Raw genomic sequence first — 9,272 nt, 5'->3', positions numbered from 1 at the left:
ACCATATAGTTGCATTGTCTGGAATTGTAATGTGCTTATAAGGTCTTGTAGGTAGTACTGAAACTAACAGTCAATTTAAAATATATAGATTAAATCCTCCTAGTTTAGCTTCAATAGAAAATCTAACAACTATTTTAAGGAAAACAAAATTATTTTTGTAAAACTGTCCCAGTATGCATATTATACTAAAGCAGACCTGCCCCACAGTGATGATTTTGAGCTGCAATACAGTATATATTCTTGAGAAAGCTTGCTTATTTCCAGTTCCCAAAGACAGTTAAACAGTAGGGGCAGTTATCCTTTGCAGCACATTTTTAAAAAGTACCAAGTAACAAAACAACTGGCTCAACACTTTGTTGCTGATATGTTTTTTGCATGTTATGCATTTTTGCCATTAAATAAATACACACAGTTGTCATAGGTTTTGTTATTTGATATGTTTTAAAAGCCACTAGATGTACAGTAATGACATAATAAAAATGTATATTTATGAGGCAGAGCATCTTTGTTATAACTACATTGGATACACCAATATCCAACGTATACTTGTTTTATAGTTGTAAAATTAGTGCCACAGATTCCCACACACTTTTTATTATACTGTATATATTGTAACAGTCCGGGATTTATACTGTTGCAGGACTAATCTATGGACCCTGTGTGTGTGTGTGTGTGTGTGTGTGTGTGTGTGTGTAAGCAGGGAAGCAGTAAGCTTGCATCAGCTGGGATTGATGTATGTCTGGGTAGGCGTGGACATGAAAGCCCACATCAACGTTGACAACTGAGTCAGACAAGCTTATGTGTGAATGTGCAAGACTGTTGTTTTTGATGTGGCCTAGGCTGACATGGACCAGGAATAATCATCCCAATAAACTGTGGATTCAAGTACCTTCAAATTGTATGTGTCTCCTTCCTTTATTTTCCATGGTGCAAGATCAATTTGGCCATTGTAAATAATTTCTGGAACCAAAATGCCAATGTTCATTATAAGGCAAAACACAAATAATCCAGTCTCCAATTACGGGCCCCAACAACCATGTTATAATGGGGTAGCACTGTATATGGAAAACTCGAAAATGACATACAGAATGAAAGCTGGACTGACAGACAAACAGCCTCTATATACCCTGATACTCTAATACATTTTACAACTTGGACAAAAGATGGTCCTTAGTGTTGTGCATTTAAAGACACTCCTACAATGTTTCTTCCAATGAATAGATCTTTATTCTATTACAGCATCATACATAGGCTATAAGACTTTCTTAATCCATGCAACATACAGTGGTCTTTCTTTGTTCCAACATACAACTCATCTGCCTCGTGGGCTCACATCGATAATATTTATAATAATCTTTATTTTTATAATCTTTATTTTTATACAGGGCCTTTCATAGTGGACCAGCATCACAAGGGTTTTACTATAACCTTGGAGCGTGCATGTATAGCACACATGCACACAACCACATGTTCAGATTCTAACATGTGTTGCACACAAAATGTCTGCCTGTACAGCGAACCCAGCCATAACATTGTTTTACCTTTAGTTAAACTTCTATACCACAGTTTTGTGACAATTGGACAAGCACATTTTTAGATATAAACAAATACCTACTGTACTGTAAGCCTGTCTTCCCTAAAGCCCCCATATTAGGGTATCTAAAGTATTGTGAAGGTCAGACTATATGTTACATATCCCTGTTTACATTTTTTGTCTAGATTCTCTACATGTACTGCAGGACTTAACTTACAGTGTACACGGATACATTAAAAAACAATTTATTTACAACATAATAATCAATTAAATAGAAGACTCCTAAGTCCAAAGTATGATTTCCCTGGGGCTAAAACAATAGAAAGAATAATTCCTGGATTTAATGAACAACAATGAAAGGTGGTTAGAAAAATAATAGGCTGTTACACGTTCTCTAACCTTCTAGAGAAATGATGTGCAGATGCTTATTTTTGTTGAGCAGGTGATGGATTATTAGTCATATAAATTTTATTTATATTGGTTCACAATGTGCCACATATTATTAGTATTTCATGTTTTTAAATCGAGAGGGAGGGAAAAATGAAATCTGAAACCTAGGTCAGTGACAAGACAATAGTATAGACTGTGCCTTGGTGAACAAAAATCAAGGTCTACTCTATCTATTTAGCTTCCTGTTTTCTGTGAACCACCGTCATGGGACAGTCGTGTCGTTGTGTGGGGGGTAGGGGTGGGGGGGGGGGGGGGTTGCAGCTGTAACCACAACACCTGTTGCTGCATCTGTTACACTGATAATGAGTTGCAGACATGGTGTAATTAGCTATGAGGACACCAAGATTGTGTCCTCGGTTATTTTTTTGCATCATCGATGCTGATGCTCATGAAAAAATTCTGGTAAAGTACGAAAGATTCCTTGATTTTCTCTGTTGGTTTAAAACCACTGTTGGTTAAAACCACTTGCTTTGTCACTGCAAAATTTGGATTCAGGTATCTATTGCTATTATTATTATTATTATTATTATTATTATTATTATTATTATTATTATTAGGTTTCCAAGCTGGCTTGAGAAGCCTGTTGTTATTGTAAAGGTTGTTTTTTTTTAATTATTTTAAAATTATTTTTTATATTATTTTCAATTTTCCTCAACAAAACTTTAAACTGCTCCTGTTTGCACGTGGTGTAACCAATCAACATGAAACTTGACAGGTATCCTCCCTTGCAGATTACAGTTCTGATGCAAAAAGCATTGCTCTCCTGCGTCAATCAAGATGGCGGCCTGATGCTTTTTTTGGAAAAATCTTTCCAAGTCTTCATCTTGAGAACCGGTGAGCCTATTGATCTGAAGATCGTGTGCATTCCCTATTGCACCTCAATTTTGGAATTGAAACAATCCGATTTGATGTGCGTTAAAAATTACATTGAACAATGAAAAACGACTGGGAAACGATGTGGTTTCTTGCAGTTCCCTGAACAAAATGGAAAAACTAATTGTGTGCGTCCTGAAACAAAAATTACTTTATGATAAATCCAACAAAGATTATAAAGACTTTGGAAAAAAAAATAAAACATATGGAAAGATATTGTCGTGGACTTGGGCATGAATGACATGTATTATAAAACATGAAATTATGAACTGATAATATACATAAACATGTGGATTTTGTGCAGTATTGGTTATTACAAGCATATACTTTATTTCAATTCTGGTTGAGGAAGTAAAGAAACAATGGCCTAACCTGGAGACACATATCAGAGAAAGAAGTGTAACAGACAACAAAGAGTGGTCAGGGCTTAACAGTCAGAAAAGATGGGCAGTACATGAAAGTGGAATGTCTGGCTCCATAGTGTAGAAGGTCACTGTGGTAAAGTATTTTCAGTAGCTCAATGCTAGCTTCCCAACTATTAGATTTATTACAGGAGCGAGTGTGAAAAATTAAATATTGGTCATATGGTTTCAGATGCTATGTTGTGTAATACCATATGATTTGTTTACTATATATTGCGTAACAACATTATTGTAGATCTAGTAGAAACATAATAATTAGCAAACTTTTTAACTTCCATCAGTATTTGCTGATCATTACGTTTATACTACATTTAACATTTTTTGTGTTTAAAGTTATGTAGGAATTAACAACAGAATTGTATTTATTTTTTTATTAAAATACTGAAACTAGGTGTATTTACTGCAAAGCCTCCATTTCACATCAACGCTCTGAAGTACAATATTAACACATCTAGTGTGCAATGGATTGAGGCACAACTTTATTAGATAACGGAACGGATCCAGCGGGCAATGGTCTTAAACTGCGTTCTTACCCCCGGCTCTTTTTGTAAAGTCCATGCAATTTTCTGAAGCGTCGTCCAATGTCCCTAGCTGCAACTCAAATGATGTAAAAAAAATTATATATTTTACTGCTATTTGTTTAATTTAGCCATACTTATCGTATGTAACTGTGACACACTTCAAAATATAACTTAACTGAGATATTGGAAGCTGGCAGCAGAATAATTAGACTAGAGTTAAAGCATCTACCCGCTTTTAAAACACAAATGTCTCAGGGCAAATGATGACCTTAACATAACACACTTTAATACCTTAAAATGAGACTTAGTGGAACGACATTTTCGCGTTTGGTAAAAACCAGAGCCATGCTTTAAAAAAACTTGCATTGCGCATTTTGACAAAGTGTAATATGCTATCTCGTTATAAAGTGGCCCAATTACTGTCTGTTTTTTCTCATTCATACTGCTATTTGGAACAGAGAATATTCAGCACAACTTTGCCCCCCCCTCTCCTCCAGAATTTTTCTGAAATATTGCACAAATAAATTGTATTCAAAACATGCTTTGAATAAGGAAGATTCATTTTATGATGGTTGTTCTTTCATTATCTCTACTGCATAAGGTTTTGCCTGTTAAAAAATCTCTTCAGAAAAGAAAAATCCAATTTATTGTCATCAAATCAATCAGTGTATATTTAAATTTTCTTGCAGTTCACAATGATTGCAATGCATGTAGTGACATTATATAAACCACATTTTCTTTAAAAATGGAAAAGGTAGCAGTATGACTCTGGACTCTGGAACTGAGTCGTTGTTTCAATCTCAGGTGGGGGACACTGCTGCTGTACCCTTGAGTAATGTGCTTTACCTAGTTTGCTCCAGTAAAAACCCAACTGTGTAAATGGATAATTGTATGTAAAAATAATGTGATAATAGTATGTAAAAGTGTAAAAAAAAATAATATGGATATTTGTATGTAATAATAATTATTATTATTATAATAATAAACTACAATGATAAATCGACTGTGGAAACTGTTAAGTAACAAACATTGCATCAACCATCTATTTTGAGGGGTTATCCAAGGTGCTGTAAAATGCTGCAATAAAACCCAGTTGTGGCCAGGTGAGGTTGAAAAAGTTTACCTTGTTTGCTGAAAGCCAAAGTTGATTTATTTAGTATTATTGTAACTGTTAAGTTTGGTTCAGGGGGCAGAAGCCAGGGCTCCTCCCCCGCTATGTCCCACCAAAATATCAACTTTGCATCCTTATTCATATCTTGCTTTTTGTTTGTGTATTGTCATGCAGCTCTGCAGACCCCCTATTTCATTTAGCAAACACCTTTATCCAAGGTGGCTTATAGAGACTTGTGTGTGAACTATGCATCAGCTACAGAGTCACTTACAGCAACATCTCACCTGTAAGATGGAGAGGTTTAGTGACTTGATCAGGGTCACACAATGAGTCAGTGGCTGAACAAGAATTTGAACCAGGAACCTCCTGGTTACAAGGACCTTTTGTTAAACCACTGTACCACACAGCCTCTTTTTTGTTTCTATTTTCTGCTGTCTATGCTTAATCTTTTTACATATAGACCATGTCACGGAATCATTTTGATTTGAGAGAAATTAAAAGCATTTGCCTTGGCAACGAAGGCGACAAGGATTTGCCCACAACAATGAAGGTGCTGCTGTTTCCCACAGAAGCACTCTGCTGCAGAGTCACACAGTAGAAATGTTGACTTGCTGCAGAAAGATTTAATAATAAAAGGGCAACACAAGAATCATAACATTCTACATTATTGCCTAACATTACGAAAAGACAAATATACAAAAACAAATGCAAAAAAATCACATTTAGTAGTGTTTTGACATGATAAGCCTGAGTCAAATAATAAAGGGCTTAAATATTCTAGAGAGTTTAAAAATAAAGCTTATGTGACAGAACAAGAATGAATCTTGGTTATAAATCTCCCTCCCGACCTGTGAGGGTGCTGTGTAAAAAGAACAGAGTGCCCCGGACTGGATGGTCTGACAATTAATTCCAAGGTAAAGGCGGAAGTCGGCCATCTAGAAAGAGGGTGCAGCCACGGTACACCAAGTCATCGCCCCAGAAGGGAAGCGATGTGGCAACTGCAGATTGGAGAACGGTTGCACTCGCTAACCAAGGGGGCGTGGATAGGTGATCTGTTCCTTTTTTATAGTTAAGAGAGAACCACTGAAAGGAGAACTATAATTGTACCATGAGTGTTTGTTTGTTTTGTCATGTCTAATAATATACTTATTTGTTTATTAGACGGCTAACATGTACCGGGAGCTGTTATTATTATTTCAGGACTATTGTATTGCCTGGGATTATTCTTTGTGGGCATCAGACTAGGATTATAAAAATAAATATGTATGGATCGTGAACTTTGTTGTCTGTGTTCTGTTTTGTAATCACCTCTACACCTGTGCACTGCAAACCACTTTGCCACAGCTCAACAGCAATTGTTGAAACTAATGAGAGGTAAGGGGATATGTGGAATACTAGTGCAGTGGAAAGAATAATCTATTGAAGATATGAACATTGATACGTAGACTATTGAGACCTGGTCAAGTACTGTCAGCGTGTCCTTTATATTGAGCTATTTTGAGGTTTCAGTAGGAGGGAATAATATAATTTTCCTTGCACACTGGAAATGTCACATATATAAATGTCAATTATCCCCAAGGTAATTGGGTGTTAAATAATTTCTGTGTTTTCAGCAATAAAGACCATTTTCATTCATCCAATCTTTATGTCTGAGTAAAAAAATAAACACACTTCTCGTGCTTTGTGCTTTCAGTTTATACAGGGGCTTATGTTTATGCACTTCAGCATTGAAAGGTTCTGGACTGGTTACTATGGAAACTTAAATCCTCTTTTTTCTATCCACTGGGTAGGTACAAAACAGGCAGTGGCAATTGCTTCCTTGTACTGCCCTTATGCATGACAGGGAGTTTAATTACAGGTAACATGGCAATACAAAGAAACAAATAAAGAACTGGATTGATTGAATTGAAGTTTACAGTAATTGAATACATATATAAATTGTCTGAATATGACCTCATCCAATCCTACCTTCTTGCAAAGTACTCAATTGTGTGAGGGTTTTGAGTTATCCATTGAGGGATAAGTCGAAAACATCAAAGTCATAATTCTTGTGATCTAGGCTGAATTCAAACCTCTGTGCCAGATGGCACCCTGTTGGAAACCTCTCCACTGCACAGTTAAATTGCTGCGAGTTTACGAGTGGCTCACTTGGTAAAGGCATAACCTTGTGGTGTGCAAGGTGAGTCAAGGGCCTGGTTTTGGAAAGAGGTTTCATTTTCAGTGAAGTGGCAATATTTCCACTTGCTAATCCATTTTACTTGCTGGTGGATCACATTTCGTGCATCATTTTGTGTGGTTCTTAGGATCTTTAAATGAATCAGTAATAAGCATTTAAAAAAAATGGTTCTGGTTCAAATGTGTTAGCAATGTTATATAAGCATAATAAAAACCTGTTCCAAAACAGTGGAAAAAACACAAGTCAAAAAGCAAATGCAAACATCTTATTCATTTTGTATGTACACTGTAAAATTACCTGTAAAATTGTCATTAAGTATATATACCGGATGATACATAGTCAACGCCCCTGTTTGAACGATCTCCCCACCCCAACTTTTCTTTGAAAGTCACATTTTCACCATGAATTTCAGGTTTTTAATAACCATGCACAAATACGTGAATAGAAAAAACTACCTAGAGGTAGTTGCCCTGTGCATTAATGATTCAGACAATTGCTTGCATCACCAATGATGAAGGTTGAGATGACGAAGACGTGGAGTTTGGGGTTTTGGATCAGATGACACAGACTGCGGGCAGATAGAGTACGCTTTCCTGTTACGCTATTTACATTACAAGATTTTGGAACACAGGCACCATTTTTTTTATTGAACATTTTAATGCTATAGTGTTACATTGGATGTTAATTTATTATTTTGTGTTGTGTTTTCACACTGGACACTACAATTTCTTACTAAAGAGATTATGTAAAGCCCTTTATTTTGTCACTTTTTTATATTTTTTAAATGTAGTTACTTTTATTTTATCGTTTTTCACCTACAATTGTAGTTTTTCATGAGGTCCTTTTGCAATGGACAATGCATGCAGCTTTAAAGCTTAATTTTTGTTTCTTGAAAAGATTTGAAAAGACAAAACATTGTATATACTGCAGCAACGTTGAATTGTATTTCACCAGTCATTAAATATGTTAACTGCACCCCTTAATTCTTTAGCATGACTGCGTGTTGTGCGTTACCTTTGAATTTTTCTGTTCCCATGCTGTCTGTGTTACCTATTTGCTTGGCTACCCCTAGTGGTCCTACCAAGGAACTACATCTACTGTGGAAATTACAAATAAATCTGTGCGCCTCCATGGCGTTTCAAAGAAACCCATCTGCGTCCTATGTGCTCAGTAAACAACCCACACCTTCCCTTTCACAGCATATAAAAATTCTTGTTGCCGTTCATTACACTGGCTGTGGGAAAAATACTGTTATCCACATTAACAATTACAATAGTTACAGTACTGTGATCAAATTAAAGGGTACAAATAATCAGGAAGCAATATTTGTCTATGTATAAAAGATAACTGCAATATTTAAAATTAAAAGGGCGATCGTAAAGCAGCTGCTTTCATTCATTCCTTGTTCAAGTAATGGTTATTTATTTAATTTCACCAAGAACCAAAAAGAAATACAAAATAAAAAATGTAAGAAGACTGTGTACACATATATACATTTCACATAGGCTCTGAACATCCCAAAACATTTATTTATATGCGCTATATGCTGTTCCGTAACTTTATAGGCTTTCTGCCTTGCCACACTTTTGCCTGAAACGCTCATTGATTTCATGTGCTAGTGTTTTTCTATACCTTGTATGGGCTGCATAGTTTTGTTTAGAGATACATTACTCCAATTTATTAGAAAGCCAACTCTGTTGCTGGCTTGGCAGGTGCTCCTAGTTTTGTCCATCTAAGGTTAATTGTATATTTACATTTTTATACAAATTGGAAAATGTGATTAATGCACCCTGGCACTTGTTTCAAAGCTCTTCTGGATTGGCTTAATGCTTTCAATTCTTGAATATTACATCATTAATCTATGCCTCCATTATCCCACAGGGTCAAAATATGTGTTGCTGCATATCATCACCCGTAAAGCAATGGATACAATGTTCGGTAGCTTGCAAGATTAATTAATAAAATGAGTACTGTAACCATTATTGTGTAAAAAAACGAATAATACATATAAATAGACATTTGAGATCAAAGTTACAAGTATACAGATATTAAATATAAATATGTATTGGTTGAATATATCTAAAAGAAAAGTTGGAGGGGAATTCAATTGTAATGCATGGTTCAGGCTGGTTTTATGTGTATTCCACCATTCATTGATGAGGAATAAAGAATCCCCACCTTCATA

This window comes from Polyodon spathula, chromosome 4 (assembly GCF_017654505.1).
Source record: "Polyodon spathula isolate WHYD16114869_AA chromosome 4, ASM1765450v1, whole genome shotgun sequence".
NCBI lineage: Eukaryota > Metazoa > Chordata > Actinopteri > Acipenseriformes > Polyodontidae > Polyodon > Polyodon spathula.
The sequence above is the reverse complement of the archived record's forward strand: the minus strand, read 5'-3'. Positions refer to the sequence as shown.